The 20,090-nt window shown below is 37.3% G+C and overlaps 1 long non-coding RNA gene across 1 annotated transcript; it reads left to right on the top strand.

The window, feature by feature from the left end:
• The first annotated feature begins 8,569 nt into the window (after positions 1-8,569).
• On the top strand, positions 8,570-19,874 carry LOC145720775 (uncharacterized). Its single transcript, XR_014143992.1, has 3 exons — positions 8,570-8,666; positions 11,728-11,858; positions 19,597-19,874. It is a non-coding gene; the product is annotated as an uncharacterized LOC145720775 (long non-coding RNA).
• Positions 19,875-20,090: the final 216 nt, after the last annotated feature.

Here is a 20,090-nt window from a genome sequence, read left to right as displayed (position 1 = left end):
AAGAATTTTCATGGAGCTGAGAACAGAGAGAAATAGCAGCCTCATCCCAGAAACCTGAAGCCTTCTCTTTCTTAGGCCCACAGCAAGTAACAGGCACAGAGAGGAGGCCAAACAAGCTGAGCATGCTGTTTTACCCAGAAGCAGCCTAGAGCCTAGAGAAACTAAGCCCAGAACAGATGATGGTGACTGGACCGGAGTGGTACTGATTGCCTCAGAACTATGCACACTGCTCTTTGGGATTATCTTTGCTTTCTATTTTTATCACCCTCCCCCCTCTATTTTCTTTCCTTTCATTCAATCTCTTCTCAGTCTCCTTTCCTTGAATCTCCTTCTGCTCTTAATCATGATGCTCAAACACCTCTCTTCCATGAAAACTGCTGCTTTTTAAAACTTTCCTTCTGTCCCCAGAGTAACAACTTACGTGAAAAAAAAAAAATTAAAAAAAAAAAACTTTCCTGCTTTGGGGAAAGCTTAAGTTTCTATATTAAAAAGGGTCTTGTTTCTGATAACAGTTATAAGAAGTTGAAGAAATTTTGTATTTTAGCTTAAGTTGAGGAAAAAATTAAATGCCCTGGATAATTTGGGTTGTTTTTGATTTTCTACTTATGTCCACTGTGATAGTTTTTACCTTTTCATCAATTTCTTTTGGATGCTTGACAGTCTGTACAAGGCATCTACCAATTAAATTACCTTGTATACCCATGATTTGCCATGATACCCATTTCAATTTGTTCTGTTTGACCCCATTTTTTGGAGGTTCTGATTGAAGCAATGATTGCTACCTAACCAAAGCTGGATATCTGACCAGCAGCCTATAAAATGAATTGGCATGAAAGTTCTACCCAACAGAGGCATCCCATATTGTTTTTGATGGTGACTGGTCTACTCAATCAGAGTCTAGTTTATATAATTTGATTATGAGACCCTAGAGACTTAGGAAGGAAGTATCCTGTGTGGAACAACTGTTAGAAAAGTGAGAATGTAAAATCCATGAGCTAGAGTCAATAGCTAATTTTTTATGTGTCTGGTCTCATTGGTTTCCCATCTCAACTGAGTCATCATAAGAAAGGAATACCAGAGTAGGGGACATTTGCTACCAGATGTAGACAGGACATGCTAAATCCTCTATGATTGCTAGAGGATTTCTGAAGAGAATCTCTGTATTTCTTCACTTTTCCATGTATCTTTATAATAATTCTTTATCAGCTGTATTAACAAAAATATGTTGCTATTATTTTCAACCTGGAAAAAAACAAATCTGAGTAACCCAACATATTACTTAGAAAACCGCAGGTTTGCATCCTGATTTATCTGCTCAGTGTCCCTTTTCTAGGAACTCTCCTTCCCTCAGTTCTACATTTTTAACTTGGATCTACCTCCATGGTACAACACCCCCAACTCCTTTGTTCCAAGTTGGACCACTCAAAATACTAAGTTAGACCAATCAAAATGCCTTGATCATTGTTAACTGGTTGACAGATGGTCACTCCCACAGAGTCTCTTCCCTGAGATTTTTTGTGCATGGGAAAGAAAGAGTTCCTATTAGTCATTCACTGATAGCTTCTGAGATTTAAAAAAAAAAGTCCAGAACTGACCTAGGTTTCCTTCTATGTAGGGATGACCAGGCTGCAGTGAGAAAGAATGAAGGTGCCATTTGCAAGGAGCACAAGGGGGCGCCTGGGTGGCTCACTTGGTTAAGCATCTGCCTTCCTCTCAGGCTCAGGTCATGACCTTGGAATCCAGTCCTGGGATCTGGGATCCGGGATCCAGCCTGTATCAGGCTCCATGCTCAGCCAGGAGTCTGCTTCTCTCTCTCCCACTATCCCTCTCCACCATATGTGCTCTTTTACTTGCTCTATCTCAAATAAATAAAATTAAAAAAATAAATAAATAAATAAAGGAATACATGTTCTTTCTGAAGGTCTGAAGAATGTTCAAGCTTTTCCTGTGGCTTTGTTATTTGAATCCCCCTTTTCCTAAGTTAGTTCAATTTCTTACTTGTTACCTGAAACCAGAACACAATGAAATAGTAAAAAGAATCCAACTTCAGTGAGATCATATAGGACATCATGCCTCCTGAGGAAGATATGTTGCTATGGCCCAAATTCTTCAATTTCCCTTCACAGTTTCTCATGCTTTCCCTTGGCTGAAGCCATAACCCCAATATAGAGATTCCTTTGGTCTTTGCTACTTCCTCATATCACATTTCCTAGTTCATGTTTTCCATTAGTAATAGAATTCAAGGAGCGTCTTGACGTCATGAGTGGCAGAATGCTACTGGTGGGATAATGCTACTGTGGGGGAACACATTGATCTCAGAGTTCAATGTTGCATTAGATATATAACTTTGTCCTGGAGTCTTATAGTTCACTCCACTCTTCAGCTTGTTTCTCAGACTTCCCTAACAGTATGATTAGAGCTTTCTACTTTAGACATTTTGCTATTGGCCATAAATATAAATTTGGGACAAATATCAACCAAGAAAAGAAAACAAGATCTGGTCATAAATTAATTTTCTTCTCCTGAATATTCAAAAATAATATAGGATTCTAATTCTCCACCCGCTACCCATTATCATCTTCCTCATCATCTAAGTTATTTTGTGATCACAAGCAACTCACTTTGTATACCTGAGCCCTTTGCCTCATCTTTAAAGGAAAGGATTGTTATGTCCCAAATCTAAGGCTTCATAAATCTATGATGTAGTGATCACCTACTAAGTACAAGTCATAATTTTCACAGACTTCAATTGTTTCTTATATTCCTTCCTCCTTTTCCCCACTTACCTACACACAAATCTTGATCTGGAGCACGAACACAGCCTCAGCCTTAGGAAATATTCAAATAAGCTCACTACTATGTAACTGTGAAGTGCTCAAGACTTTAGGACTTTCCTATTTCATCAGCCAAAAAGAAATTTTGGTAAATACCAAGGCAGATCCAGTTTTATGATGATGAAGCAGATGACAGATGGAGTACTGGAAGTTTTTGTTTATTAACTAGCAATTAAAATAACATCTTTTGTTCTTAACCCTCATAGTTCTGAAATTCTATGATATTTTTGGTAATGTTCAATGTGTCAAAGCTAAAAAAAATCTTTAAACATTTTTTAAATGCATGACTATACATTAACAAAAGAAATGTTTTTGTGACCTTAGTTAATTTAATATCCAAAGAGGACCTGCCTGAGAATATTTTCATTTTGGTTAGTAAGTGTTATTTTCTGTCTATGTGTGTGATTAAGCCTTAATTTTTTAAGTGCTAAGGAGGAGGGACTGAACATAAATAAATCTGTGTTGCTTTTATGTTCATCAGTGTCTGTCCAAGTTCTTACAGACATTTTTTGGTTTGTGGTTGAAACTGCAAAACAATTTCAGCCCTGTGGACAGAGTAGCCTTTTCCAACAAAGTTATGCAAAAATGATTTTCCTAGTGAAACCTTTTCCTGTTGTGTATCTGCTTTATATATTTTCTTAAACTAAGTTCTCGTGTCCCAGATAGCTTTTTTACTGCTTTGTAAGTTTATAGATAAAGTAAAACTTCAGTAACAGTTGCCAATTGAAAACTAAGAAGAAAAGGGACATTTCTATTTTTGCATGTTTATATATTTATAAATAAGTTAACTAGTGAAGTTCCTTATTGAGGCTATGATTGTACCTGGCCTAAAATCTGAACCAAGAAAAAGTTTGTTAGTTTCTTTTTCAGGTAGCCTCTTATGTTGCACTTCGTTTTTTCTGGACTCCTAACTTGGCAAAGAGCTTGATCATGTTACGGTTGATACATAGATTTCTCAAAAGAATCTGAAGAAGTTACATTTGCCATGCACATGAAAATGGCTGTTATTCTGACTAAGGTCACAAAGACTTCTTAGAATTTTTCTTGAATTCCTGCCAAATAGTCAACTAACATAATCAGTTAGAAACCATGTATCTTTTTTTAATCTCAGATTTGTATAGGGATGGATGAACCTTCAAAGCTTCAGCAAAAAGGCTCGAATAGTTCAGAAAGGGTCCTAAACTCGTTGAGTTTTCTTTCAACACATTAATAGCCTGGTACCTCATCTCCTGATCTATTACCTCTCAGTATAACTCCATTCCCTTTTCTTTAATATAGTTCTCCAATTCTCTTGGTGACTACCCCTTACCAAGCCTCTCCTCATCACTGAAAAATCTGTCATGAGGCCCAAAGACATCTGCCAGATTCTCTTCTTGGTCTTCGTCCCTAATGAATCACAATTTTCTAATTTCCCAGGTTTTGCATCTCAGAAATATCCCATGTTCCAAAACATTTCATACTACAATTCACCAGTAGAAAGGGCCCAGCAGAGATGCTGTCCAAATTATTGAGTCACACAAAGTAGTAGCAAAAAATATACATAATAAAGAAATGGCAGAAGTTAAACTTTTCATCATGTTTGATGACAAGGGAGAAAGCACTAATAAAAGGATATATGGTGGGTTTTATGTATTTTCTACAGAAGGATGGTTATTAACTTATACTGATTGATCTATAAGTGTTTTCCTTTTGATTGGCTGTAAAGATCTATAAAGACTCCAGAAAAACAAATTCTGGTTGGTATATCTTTCCTTATGAGGTCTTAGATTATCATTTAAAAAAATCAGCCTTGAATATAGTCTGATTCACATCCCCCTTTGAATATTTAAACTGCTGATACAACTAACGTATTAGTAATGTGCTACTATATCAAAGCAATATGGCTTAAGAAAGATACAAATATCCCAACAAGCTGATAATATTGAATTTGGAGCAAAAAATAGCAGCATCCAATTTAATTTTATTAAAATAGGGAAAGAGGCCAGGCTGGACAATATTTTGAATCTGAGGTAAGAATATCTACTTTTACAAAAACAATTTTAATAAGGAAAAAACCTAAAGCTATATAAAGTTAGAGAAATATTTTTTGTTCAGTGAAACTTTTACCTAAGAATAACTGGAAACATTTACTTAAACAATTTTTAAAGAGCATAGACTTTCCCAAATATACAGTCTACTTAAAATCATTATATGAAGAGTTTATGATGCCATATTACATACTGTTCTGGTTTTCCATTATGACACTAACTTACTTTTAAAATAACACTAATTTATAAGCAACTGGTATTACTCAGTGTAAGTTGTTGAATGAAGAAACATTCCACTAGATAATACTTTTTAATATTTGCTTACACTGTATAAAGTATTGCCATGGACAACTTGTGTATTTTATGTATATTTTCTTTTTTATTTTAAAGATTTTATTTATATTACAGAGAGAGACACAGTGAGAGAGGGAACACAAGCAGGGGGAGTGGGAGAGGGAGAAGCAGGCTTTCCGCGGAGCAGGGAGCCCGATGTGGGGTTCGATCCCAGGACCCTGGGACCATGACCTGAGCCGAAGGCAGACGCTTAACGAATGAGCCACCCAGGCGCCCCTATTTTATGTATATTTTCAAGGAAATTATATTAACAGGTATCATGATGTAAGGTATTAATATTTGTCTTAGCTAATACATGCATACTGACTCCACATTCTTTCTGTGTAGTCATTTCAGGTAAACATTGATAGAGAAAGAAAAATGTTCTTTGTCTAATCAAATACTGGAAGAAAATAAAACAATTTTGATAATTTATCGTTGTCTATTAGATAGAGAGGGTGAGAGAGGTCTGCTTCATACAGCTTAATGTGACTTTGTTAAATGAACACTTTTAGACAAATGGAGTCACTGCTTGTCTTACTGCATCTACTTATCCCTCCATTCAGGAACTCCCTAACACACTGGAGAAGAGGTTATGCATTACTCTGAAAAGTAATGATCGTTTTAGATGTTTTCTGACTCTACCATTTCTTTTCAGAATGGTGTTCCGAATACTGTCATTGTGTTCTTTGAGTCATAACTCTAACAAAATATTACTGAAGGAACATAAGTCAATGATAGTATTTACCACTAAATCCAAAAGTCATTTTCATTTTGTCTTAATGCGATTACATTTAAGCATAACTTTACTTTCTACTATTTGCTATAAAATGGATATATGTTAGCCACTGACATATACATTTATATATGCATATATCCATAATTTCACCCCAACTTTTGCTATAAAAACATTATTTTCTACTTTCTTCTCTCTGAAATAACTAGTATTCTATTGCGTTTTTCCAGTTTAGTATGACCCTGACACTTAAAAACTCTAAATATTTCTAGAAGTATAACCTCCTCGCTTTATCCTTTCCCAAATTTTCTCCCTTAAGAGATTATGTTTTTGAAAGAAAATAATTATACTTTTATTTTTAAATGAGGAAGGAAAAAAATAAAAATGAGACTTTATTGAGCACTGCATTTCACTACCCTGAGTGAGGCCAGCAAATATCAATGAGAGCAGAGTGTTAACTACAAAATCAATCAAGGGACAGACCATAAAAACATTATATTTTAAAGTAAAAACTAAAAATACATGTTTTAGGTAACCAAAATACTTTATGCATATATGCAATTGTATTATATATTCAAAATTGTGACTTGAAAAAGGTCATCCTGATGAAACTCCCTGCCTATTTTCTAAATATATTTGAAGTGAATGGAAATTTACCAATATGTAAAACTGGCACTGTTATTTTTTTTTAACCACATAAATAAAATCAATATAGCTGGCAAGATAAATATAATTATTTCAAATATTTAAATAGGAACTGTGGCTCTATCTGCCTTTCAGTAAACAATGACTAATTGTGCTGGCTAAAACTACACCTTCAAGATTGGAAGGCACAGATCCGGGAAAGATACTGAAGTTGGTTCCCACTCCCGTGGCCTTCACTGTACCTTAATCAGAAGTGTTTGCTATGCAAATCTTGTCATAGGAAGCAATTATGGTTGTTCCTAAACTGACCTCATGTTTATTTGTTACTTCAGCTTTTTACTCCCAAACCTTGTCTGATCTTTTCAAACACACACAATTTTTATGTTGCTTTTAAAAGGTACACAATCCAGTTATTTTTAATCATTCGCACCTCATATAAATGGAGAAGCTGTGTAACTCTTTTAATCTGCAATGCAGTACTTAATGAGTCTGAATAATATTCCAGTGACTGTTCATGCAAACTATTTTCACCCCAGGGTCTCTGTTAGGATGAAGAGGCCCCTCTAATAGCTTAAGGCCATGACAACTTGTTTGGTCTTACTATGCAACATTAGCTGATAACTAATGGAGACTGTCAGCTACAGTACACTAAGCAGAAAAAAAAAAAAGGTATTTTTATAGCAGAGTTGTTGAAAGTAAAAGATACCAAAAAATTCATTGCTAACCATTTATTTACATATTTTTTCAACTTCACCTGCCCTCGGCAAGTGCAACTCCTGTAGAGGGATTGTGTTCATCAAGAAAAATAGTCTGGAGGCATAAATCCACGGTCGATAATAGCAATAATGCTCTTTAACTGGCTAATATTATATTGCCATAGGAAGCCCCATTCTGTGACTTCTGGTTGAGCAACAGTGGCATCCAGTGGCCAGATAATTGTCTCCATGATTAAAGTGTTACAGGCAATTCAGGCAGACAATACTAAAGGCTTCAGATACAGTTAGCCTAAACAAAGGATTTCATAGGAAAAAACAAATCAAATGCCTCTGTTTCCAGAGCAACCCTGGATCAAGTCTAGGTCATAAGATTTGGCTCTGATGACTAGTGAATACTGGCAATCTCTCCAACCCCTTAATAACGTCAATTTAGGATACCTGTTAACTGTCTACTGTGTATACTCATATTGAATCCATTAACGATAACCTTGATATACTAGAAAATTTCCTCATGATGAATGAGACACCAATTCTATGAAGAATAGCCCACAAAATCAAAAGCTGTGAAACAAAGCTGATAACACGTTCAATGCTCATTTTGAACAAAAGTGTTCTAACTATCCCACATGTTAAATATGACCCCTCCTTGAGGCATGTTACTCACATTTGGGACCAGGTTGGTGTTGTGGTGTTATGGTCCACTACTGGAAAGATGCATCCTGCATCTTTGCCCCAGAACTTTCACTTCCTGGCAAATGCAGTGAATCCTTGGAAACCAACAATACCTAATTCCAGGGGTTTGTTGAGGCTTAAATGTGATCAGTAAAAAGCTTCCAACCCAATCCTTGGCCCAGAGTAGGTACTAAATAATGAAGTGGCAAGCACAACTTCTGTACCCAGCTTTCTGCATTCAAATCCTGCCTTTGACACTTACAAGCTGTGTGACCCAGGGTAAGTTGTTTCCACAGCCTGGGCTTCAGTTTCCCCATCTATAAATAGGAAATAATAATAGTGTCTGCCTCCTAGGATCATAAGGACTTTTAAATGAAATAGCACATTCAATTGTTTAGAAGAGTGCATGGCATATAGAAAACACTCAATACATATTACCCTCTACTAAAAGTTGCAGAATTCACATTCAAAAGAAAGTTTACTAATTGTAACAGTAAGAAATGCTCTGTATTTTCCCCCCTGATTCTGATTATACTTAGTCCTAAATGGTTCCCCGTCTGTGATACCTGTATGATTAATGACATATATTTTTTCAGTGGGCAAACCATGAGAAGAAGTAATGCAACCTGATCAAAGCAAATCAGTAGCATCTAAGCCGAACCTGAAGAAGCAGGAGGATTCTGCCTGATTCAGGGAAAAACAGGTGAGGTGCAAAAAACAGCAGCAGCTCGGGAAGAGAGGTGGAAGTATACAAAGTGTATCTTGGTGAGAGTGAGAGAACGAGAGAGAGAGATTCATAAATTGAAGAGGTAATTGGACCAATACTTATTTTATCAAAATGCTTTTCATACACGGCCTTGTTAAGACACACCTGAGTACCACCTTCATTTCCCACTTTTGTTTTACCTTATTTGATATAGGATCACAGCTATTTAGAATTGATAGGAACTTACAGTATCATTTACACCACTCCTGTTCCTTTACTGCTACCTGCAGACACTTTTTTTTTTTGGAGGAGGCATGGGGGATAATGATAAAATATGTTGAAGATTTTCACATGTAGATACACTGGGGAAGTTTCTATGGAGTTTTAGCTGCTTACTTCCACCTGCATGAGGCTTTAGGTGGTCTCAACTATTCTTTATCATCCTCCTTTCCTCCTCCTCTAGCCTTAGGACGGATTAATTCCCACTTCTCTCCATGATACTTCAATGAAACAAACATTAGAAAAAAATAACTTTTAGAATAATTATTAAAAATGTTCTCAGAGCATGCCAGGTTGTCATATAGTCAAGGTTATTATTTGATTATAATCTATGTAATTATTTTTCAATAAAAATAATTGATTTTTTTTGAAAAACCAAAGTATACTATCAAAATCCAAACAAGGCTGAGCAAGAGCCATGTTTGGCTGTAATACAAGATGCTAACTGAGGATATCAGTGGGCCTGGGAGAACACTCATTCATAGAATAAAGTATAAGTTCTGACCAAGTAGAGAATGGTCCAAGAGCTGGAAATAAACCAGTGGACCAAGGCACAAGGTCAAAAATGCCGAGCCAGTTCCAACAAGAATCATTGGCACCATTGGATTCAGTCCAGAAAGCAGAAAGCAGCAATTAATTGTTTAAGCTATTCTGTTCAGAAATCAAACAAGAAAGCAATCTTAGTTATGTTCAGTAGGAATAGTTGGGAAGGTTTGGTAGAATCTAAATCAAGGAGGGCTTCCCAGAAGGACCAAGAAACCCCTTTTTCCCTCAAGATATACCACTCTGGAATGGTCCACTACTGGAAATACCATTATTATTAAGACATTCCTTATTTAGGGCGCCTGGGTGGCTCAGTTGGTTAAGCGACTGCCTTCGGCTCAGGTCATGATCCCAGGGTCCTGGGATCGAGTCCCGCATCGGGCTCCCTGCTCTGCGGGGAGCCTGCTTCTCCCTCTCCCACTCCCCCTGCTTGTGTTCCCTCTCTCGCTGTGTCTCTCTCTGTCAAATAAATAAATAAAATCTTTGAAAAAAAAAAAAAAAAAGACATTCCTTATTTATTCATTTCTCTATTTCTTATCTATTCAAATGTGAATAGCCTATAGAAATGAAAACATTAAATCAATAATTCCTTAGTATGACTTATTTCATCGTATTTTTCAATGTATCAATGAAGAGGAAGGACCCGTGACATATAAAAGTAGGTGAGAGTTGATGAAAATAGAAGAAAGGGGAATTAGAGAGCACTTCAGGTGAACACAATTTTTTTATTCAAAATTGGTCTTCAAAGCTATCAAACTAAGCACATAATCAGGCAATTGCCCGAGAACATGCTACACTGTTGGCCAACATTTCTTTTCTTAAAGACTAGACTCCATTTTTCTTACAGAAGTTCTCTTACAAGTACAGAAATATGCAAAGGTTTATTCAGTGCCGACTACACATTGCTAATGCCATCACCATCGAGCAGAATGAGAAAGTGCAATAATCAGTCACTGGCACCATCGAGTTTACAACCGAAGAATTCTGTTATTTTGTCCATGTCACCTGGGGAGCACACAGCCACCAACAGTGGCTACTTTTCACCTAAAACAGAATAGCATTATAGAAACCTTCTAAAATTTATTCCATCTTCTTAATATTTCTTGCAACTTCACTCTCAGGAAGTAATCTAAGCTTAAAGCATATTCTAACAGGCTAAAAGCAAGAAAGTCAAATTAGAAATCTACTCTATGGCTACTAGGTTTTAAAAACACTGCACAAATCATTCAGGATGAGGGTGCTGCTTCTCTGGGGCCTTTCATGTACAATGGAACCTTATGCCAGACAACAAAGAAGTAAGTGATCCGCTAAATAAACAGGCCCTTCCCTTGTAGTCTCTCTTGAAGGAAAAGTGGTTGTTATTAAGTATGCACTATATTGAATAGGGCAATTCAATTGGAGAGAGCTTTATGATGAAACACTTTTTTTTAAAGTTTCTTGACTATTTAGAAATAGAACATATTTTCAAGAGTGTCTTGAAAACAGGTTGTGTGGGAGCTGTCAGCTTGCTTCGGTCTATTACAGCAACTGTGATTCAGCATTCTTGGAAGAAAAACTGGGATGTAAAATTCCTCAATAAATATTTTCAAAACATGAGAAATACAGGAACGAATTCTGCTGTCCTTTTTTTGTGAAAGAGCTGGGGTTGAGAGACTATGCTTAAAATTATGAGTCTGGATGTTCCTTTTCTGTCCTCTTCCAAACAGTGCAGCAAAAGGCCTTGATGTATGATTTGTTTCCCTGCACTCTGCATTTACTGGGGAGGATCTACAATGGATACACTGTTGACATCAGTTTTATTTTTAGGCTTTAAGAGATGATGTCAGAACAAGTAGCAGAGCCACATGAAGCAATAAGTGTGAAGTCAGCTGGTTCTCATAGCACCTATTGTCACTTTGTTTACAAAACAATGGGATGCTTATTTCAGGAACAAGAGTGTGTGCTTGTTGTGAATGTGTGCTTGTGTGTTTGTTATTTTACTAGTGTAGAAAAGATTTCCAACATATTAGGAAAGTTTCTTAGCTAAGAATGAATTTATATGTATATATAAAATATACGTATATATTATATATATGCAAGTGTTGTGCTATCTATGGCTGAAACATTGTTATTTAGGACTCTTTTGTACTACCAAATTATCAATCACTTAAAAAATAACAAATAATGGGGGGGATGGCTCTTATATGAAGGTAGATACCTCCAGAGATTAGTGTTGTAAACCGATTGTCTTTGACAGTATCTCTTTGGAGAGGCTACCTTTGAGGACAACTGTGAAAGCTAAGACTATTAAGAGAAGAAGGGAAATGCTGATTTAATGATCATGGTGTGGTATTTGCCACTGAAGACGTTATCTTCAGCCCAGGGATGGTGAGTTATATTCTGAAGATGGTACATCCTAATTAAAGGGGTCTGGGATTTAAGACAATGTCTTGATATAACTGGAAACCACACTGTCAAGGAATTGCCTGGTTTTTGAACTTGACTTGCAATATCAGACAAACATATTACTGTGTGTGTCACACACACACACACACACACACAGAATATGGGCAGTTTGGGCAAAGGTTGATCCCAAGAATTATAAGGCTAGTAAACTTACTTGGACATAAATTGGACACTTCATAATCACTCTCCAGATTATCATCTCTTTCTGAAATGAAGAAACCAGAATTAGTTGTGCTTCAGTAACTTGTCAGAGATGGCAGAGCTAGTAAGCGTTGACTTGAACCCAAGTCTTTAAATGATAGGACCTGTGATCTTTCTAGTATTTCACAGAGGATGGTGTTCTTCCGTCCTCTGCTTAATTTTGTGGATCTTTATAGACATTTTCCACTCTCGGGCTCTTAGAGGAGTCCCCGAGTAGCAAAACCAGAATTCAGGTGAAGGAGAAATTGATTTTTACCTGCCAAATTCAAGATTAGGGAATCTATAAAAGATTTAGGAACTCTTGTATACAGACACACAACATAGGCATCAAGAGGCAGAGCTGGGATTGTTTATGCAATCCTAAATACATCCTTTAAGAAGAAGTGAGTTGCTTGATATGGGGAAAACTTGTACTATATATATATGTATATATATATATATATACATATATATATAGCTAGTACACTTATGCCTTGACTATCAAGTGTGTGTGTGAGTAGAAAATATTGTCAAAATATAGTTTGCCTTGGTCCATACCCCAATCTGAATGGACTTGATACTTAATTTTTCAGACTTTACAGTGCAAGTCCCAAACAAGTGCTTTGGATATTAAGACATCTGTACCAACAGAATCTCTCTACTCATTTAATTTAATAAATATCACAGGATTTTAATGAAACCATACCACCATAATTTTGTGACAGTGGTACTTATAATTCATTGTTACTACTGATCGATGATCTAGGCATCTGCTATGCTAGGTATTTTATTAAACTGCCTCATAGGACACACATAATAGGGTTAACATCTGGAGCATGGCACAATTACGTATCACTATGATTTCCAATGGATGACTATTTATGACACATAAATGTTCTATAATGCCTGATTAACTCAGTTGGTTACTGTAAGGTTTTCATAAAATTGAGATGATGATTCTACCAAATAAAAATTATGGAAGGCTTTTATACAACAAGTACCACAATTATGAAGATCAGTCCACTTATTTTCTCATAAAGGACACCTTTGCTCATAGCCAAATATCTCCCCCCCCCAAAAAAGAGGCTGGCCCTAAGACGAAAGACACAAAAGCTGATTTACTAAATGTTATCTCCATCCTGATGTGTAATCAGGGACAAAGAAGAGATTTTGGGAAAAACTTTAGGTGTCAACTCCATGAAAATTACTTTCTTTTAGAACATGTAAATGTGTTCATTGTTTAATTCTTGGTTGACAACATGGTAAGATAAATTCATAATGTTGGCATTGTTTCTGTATTTAAAACACTTAAGATGGAAATGACTTTTGCATAAGTAAACACTTTAACAGCTCTTCTCAGTTGCCTATCAGAAAAGGAAACAGACATATGAACTTTCTTACGTCCTAGGTGCTGCTGGCTTTCTGCACAGTAGCTATCCAGATATAGCCAAAAGGCTCCCAAAACTGGTATGTAATGAATCTAGAGAAGTAGGATAGGGAGGAAGATTGCTCCTTCAGCAAGCGCACACCCAGACAAATGGTTGCTTGACCTTAAGCTTTGCACAATGTGAATTATGAACTCTGTCTTCATTTGGGCTATTTCACAACTACAAGCCATCTAAGAGTGCCCAAATAAAAGTCTTTGAAGTCTTCAAGCAACCATTCACTTCAGTGAGAAATGTATCAGTTATTCAAATTACTGAAATCTTCTCAGTTATCTTACTCTGTGCTTTTATACCTTACTTTACAAATCATAAGGGTTTATGATCATTTAGAGCTACCATATCTTCAGCTCATTACTATCACAGAAAGACTTCAAGTCTTGCCTGAAATTATACAAAGCTGAAAAAAGATCTTCCCTGTTCTGCTAAAAGGGATCTTGCCAAACTGCTTCTCATACCTCTGCTCCAAAACTATCCCAATCCACAGCAAGTGCCCTCAAACCAACCAACCAACCAAGGAGCCCACCTAATATCCTCACACAAAATAAAGCTGTCTCAATCCACATTTTATCACCCCCAACCAACCAACCAACCAATCCACCCGAAGCTGCATACACAAACCAAAGCTCCCATGGCACATAACAAATGCCAACCAACTGACCAACCAACCAACCAATCAACTGACCCAATACACTACCCCACCCCCACCCCCACCAAACAATTAAAATACTATCTGGAATGAACAAAACAAAAAGCCAGATGACTCCCCAGGAATAAAAATGAGTCAAGAGAGTAGCATGACCAAAAGATTAGCCATTTTAAATTTAACATTAGAAAACCTACTGGAAAAAAAAATGGTCAGAAAATCTGTATCGAAGCTTTTAGAACATGTTATTTTCTTGATTTAGTTTGATTCTATCATACCACATTGTTAATATGACATTTATCTTAATTTCATATTAACTGGCTGGAAAGAAACCTGAAATCTTCATTATATCTGATTTCTTATTCTCATGAGGCACTGTGAACCTTTACGATTTCCTGTGCATCAGTTTCCATGATCTATAAAATCCAGATAGGTTCAGAATGAATAAATTAACATTTATAATTTTTGTGTACTGCTTCAACAAAAGAAATATAAAATGTAGAGATTACGAAGGAAAAACATAAGAAACATTTGTATGTACTACTTGATAAGCTTAATTTCTAAAATGCCCCCTAATACTATTCTCAACAAATGTCTGAAGTAGACTTAAAGCAGAAAATGGCAATAATAGAAACTATTTGAATCTACACTCCTTCCCACTTAACCACCATATAAAAATCTAATGGTTCCTCAACTAACTCAACAAAGTAGATCATCCTGTAGCAATCCAAAATCTAACAAATTTGTGATTCAGAGCACTAGTCATATTCATTATTTCTAGCGGGTAATTTGTTAATGGTTACCCTAGTTAAAATATGAAAAACAAGTGAAATAATAAAAGAAACATTTCCAAACTGAAGCACATTTAAAAAAATATCCATGCCACCATTTCATGTGCCCCCATATTATACAAGGTCAGTACTGCCAGAAGCTTGTACTGTATCTGTTTAAAATACAACATTTATGAGAAAAACCTCTGGGAATGGTCACTGAAATGCTTCCAATTTTCCAGACAAAAGCCAAGATGTATTTTTTTAAAATTCCACAATGGATGTTTACTTTGCTACCCATCAAACTGTTAACTTTTCCTACTTTGCCTCTGTAGCTTTTCTACCTTCCTTCTTTTATTTAAGACGCAATCTACCTGTGTCATGTAAACGAATATCTAAACCTTGATGCACTCCCATGATGCTTCTAAACAGAATATGGAGGTATGATAATAGAATCACCCATAACAGTAACAAGACTCTGGTCATTTTCTTTTTCCTTTGAAACTGTTACCTTGGATGTTGAATCCCTCCATAATTTCTGATAGTTTTTGCTATGGGAATGGTGGCATATCAAGGAGAAGTTTCATTTCATCATTTTGGCTTTAACACATACACTGTAAAAGTGACAGCTTTGTGCACTGTAGCTGACAGTTCCCATTAACTGGAAGCTAATGTTGCAGAGTCAGTCCAAACACCGAGTCACGGCCTCTGGCTATAGGAAGGTCCCCTTCATACTAGGATTCTCACATCCCCCATGGGAAAGAAAAGCTATAAATATTTTCCACTAGTTTCTTCCTCAAAGCGATATAATGAATATTTACACACTGGGACCCTTCTCCTACCCTGAATCTTCTTGGAAAAACACCTCCACTGACACACTGTGTTGGTCTGAGCAGGTGACTCAAGCCGGCCCTCCTCCTCTTCATAGTAAACAGTAAGTTTGAGGTTCTGTTTTTTTGGAATCACTGCTAAAACGATAGAAAAAAGGGTAGGAAACTTGAACATTTTTGTAGGGTGTTTTTGTTTGTTTGTTCTTTATGAATTGGTGGAAAAATGAAGCAAGTATCAGGAAAAATCAGCTAAAGTATGAAAAAACAAAATGTTAGGAAGGAGAGGTGGCTTAAGGAATATTTTGAAGATTTCAAAAGTAAAATAAACGCTAAATTGATTTGCTGGAAATGTACACGTGGGAGACTAATGAAAGAAAAAATAAATCCAATTTTTTTAATATACTTATGTTCATTTAGTAAGTTAGGTGCTGTGAGTCTGTATGCATATGTAGTGGGAGGGGAGAAAGAGGTAGAAAGTACAAAGAAACTGTCACTGTTTATGAAGTGCTCACATTCTAGTTGGAGAAACTCTAAAATCACAAATTTTCCAGGAGAGGCCACGGAGCACACAGGTTAAGAGCAGAAACAGAAGAGCCAGACTGCCTAGGGCCAATGCTAGGGCCAGACTATCACTGCCACTCACCAGTTAGGCACCTTTGAGTAAGTTTATTTAAATTTTCTGTATTTATTTCCTCCTCGGCAAAATGGGATAATGATGGTACCCAGTTTAGTTTGAAACCTAAAGGAGCTAATATTTGTAAAATGCTCAGAGTAGTGCAAATAGTGACATACTATCACATTTAACAATATTATTAAGGAACTATATGGGGAGAAATGATAAATAAAAGATAGCTCCTGCCCTTGTGGAGTTCACTGCCTACTCAGGAGGAGACAGATAAGTAATTTACAAGTTCCCAAAAATGTGGGTAATTACACAGCTCAAGTTACAAAGGCACAAGGTGCCCCGGGAATATAAAAGAGAGATGTACCCACCTAAAATAAGCTGAAGGGGCTGAGGAGCAGCCAAAAAGGGTTCCCAGGGAAGGTAAAGCTTACTAGGAGACTTGAAGGATGAGTATGAATTCCCAGACAACAATAGGTCTAGGGGACTGGTTTAAGCATTTAAAGCAGAGGGACCAGCATGTGGCACAGTCATATGTGAATAGTTGGCATATTTGAGTCTTAGAAGGCATTTTGGCATATATGGATTGTAGAGTACACCGGACAGCAAGAAAATGGAAAGGCAGGCCAGCTCTAGGTTATAAAGGGCCTCGTGCAAAGTTCAGACTTGATCATGTAGGGTGAGGGGGAACTTCGTTTATAAGCAGGAGGTGATCTGGTACTATTTACATTTCAGAAAGATCACATGAGCAACAGAGTTGAGAATGAATGAGAGGAGAGTGACATTCCTGACCTAGATATCAGCTGGTTGTTATGATCATCAAGGGGAATGCGTACTCAAGGGAAGGATTCAAAGAGGTTGAAGAGCATCTGTGGAACCTACTCCTTGGTTGGAGCAGGGTAAAGTTAAGGGAGGGGAAGAGTTGAATCTCCAGGTCTGGCTTGGGGGACTGGACTGATGAAGTATCTTTCTCTAAGAGAATACAAGGAAAAACAACAATTCTACAGAATTATAATGAGTTAGACTTTCATTTGACGTTGATGTCCAGAATATACGTTTGGAATCAGAAAACAATTCTAGTCTTGGATTTGTGTCCAAGACTCAGGCCAGGCATCATCACCTCCAGGAACCCTCCTTGAAACCCCACATTGACTTAAACATTGGTTTTCTGTGCAGGATCCCTGGCACCATTACTGTATCATTTATTGCACTGTATTCTCATTTTATGTTTCTATCAATAGCTCTGTATTTATTCATTCTCTTGCTTATTCATTTATCAGTCAATAAATATTTTTAAAATATATCCCATGTTATACACAAGATAGATGCTTGGAATTCCCAGTGAACAGTACTATTCTGATCCTTGCTGTTCTGGAACATTCAGCTTAACAGGAAAACCAGATCCTCAGTAAATGCTTATTAAATTGGATGATACAGATTTGGGGATCATGAGTAAAAGTGGTGTAGAAAGCTTGAACATGGGTAAAATCTTTCTAGCAAGTGAAAGATAGAAAGAGACTTATGCTGAGACAGGATGGGCAACCCCAATATTTAAAAGGCAAATGAACTCAGGAAGAGGAAATTATAAAGGAATGTAAAAACAAAAAAAAAAGGTAAAGCTGCATCCCCCAGAAGAAACAACATAAAATTATTTTTTTTTTAAGAAAGGATAGCATGGTTATACTATTTTATTTTATTTATTTATTTGACAGAGAGAGAGAGACAGCAAGAGAGGGAACACAAGCAGAGGGAGTGAGAGAAGGAGAAGCAGGCCTCCTGCCAAGCAAGGAGCCCAATGTGGGGCTTGATCCCAGGACCCTGAGATCATGACCCAAACCAAAGGCAGTCGCTTAACTGACTGAGCCACCCAGGCGCCCCTAAAATTATTTTTTAATCTAACAAAGCAGAGCTTCAATGAAGGAATAATTCAGTGTCAAATGTTGCAGAGAGGCCAGTGAAGATGAGGTCTGAAGAGAACCAATGAGACCTGGTAGCAGGCAGAATTTGGTCTCCATGACCTTCAACCTCCAGTGTTATTCTTGTAAATTTGTTAGATTACACAAGAGATATAAGTAAGATTACCAACCAAATGGCCTTATAAGAGATATTATCCTAGATTATCTGTGTGGGTCTAATCTAACCACATTACCTCTGAAAAGCAGTGATCTTTCTCCAGCTGATAGTGGAAAGGATGACACCAATTCAGAGAAAAGGATTCCATGTACTGTTGATGGATTGATGATGAAAGGGACATGCATCAAAAAACTGGGAACCTCAGTCCTACAACAACAAGGAACTGAATTGTTCCAATAATCTAAATAAACTTGGTAATGGAATCTTCCCTAGCACTTCCAGATAAGAGCTCAGCCCTGCAGACTCCTTGATTTCAGCAGAAAACCCAGCTAAGCTATGCTGTGCCCAGACTTCTGAACCACAGAACTGTGAGATAATCAATTTGTATTGTTTTCAGTCACACTGCAGTAATTTGTTAGGACAACTGTTGGGGAAGCAGCTGTCAGAGGACCTACTGTCCCTCTCCAGGACTGTGCAATCAGCATTCTAAGCCTGGAACATTCCCCTATATGGAAGGTGGGTGTTGGAGCTGTGTATTGCTTGGCCCCAGATTCTTCTTCCTTATTAGGAGAACTCGTCCACTTGTTCTAGCTACATGGCGAACTTCCTTGTATTGCTTGTATGTGTGTGTATTATATGGCACCTGGCCAGCCCCACCAGTATATCTGCCCTCCCTCACCTTGTGCTGGCTATCAGGAGGGACCCACTGTCCACGGGAGGCTGATGCACACTACAGATGCTGATCGTGCTGCATCTTTTCTTTCTGTGAGTAAAGCATTGTTCCAGCCTTTGTGTGTTGAGGCCTCCTTGATGACTCCAAACCCATAGAAGATGCAGTGGGCTGAGGTCTGCGAGCTGATCTTTGTGGTTCTCCATCCTCCCTGGGGATTGTTAGCTGGATCTTCCTGCTCTACAACAGAAATAGAAAACCTAGTATACCCAGTGTGATGGCTAATTTTATGTGCTAACTTGAGTGGGCTAACAGATGCCCAAATAGCTGGTAAAACATTATTTCTGGGTATGTCTATGAGGGTATCTTTGGAAGAGATTATCATTTGAGTCAGTTAACTGAGTAAAGATTTCCTTCACCGATGCAGGTGGGCATCATCCAATCTACGGAGGTCCAGAAGAGAACCGAAAGGTGAAGGAAAGCTGAATCCATTCCATCTGCTTGAGCTGAGACATTCACCTTCTCCTGCCATTGGACATCAATGTTCCTGGTTCTTGGGCCTTCAGAACTGGGCTGAATTGCTTTCTAATTTTCTAATTTTCTTTCTACCTTTCTAATTTTCTGGCTTGAGTCTGCAGATTATGGGACTTCTCTTTCCTCCATACTTGTGTGAGACAGTTCCTATAATAAACCTCCTTATCCTCATCCAATTAGTTCTGTTTCTCTGGAGAACACTGACAAATACACCTGGCAACCATAAGTCAATAGAGAGTTGATACCGAGAACACCTTTAGTGGTATCCTGGCGCCGAGAAGCCACCTGGAGTTAGGAAGGGATGGGAGATGTGGATGTAGAGGAGCATTTCTTATTTATACTCCTACTGTGCTCCATGTAACTATGGATTTTTGTGAGATGATTTAT

This window comes from Leptonychotes weddellii, chromosome 3 (assembly GCF_054177405.1).
Source record: "Leptonychotes weddellii isolate Sample4059 chromosome 3, ASM5417740v2, whole genome shotgun sequence".
NCBI lineage: Eukaryota > Metazoa > Chordata > Mammalia > Carnivora > Phocidae > Leptonychotes > Leptonychotes weddellii.
Note: the sequence above shows the minus strand (reverse complement) of the source record. Positions and strands in the feature narration are given on the sequence as shown.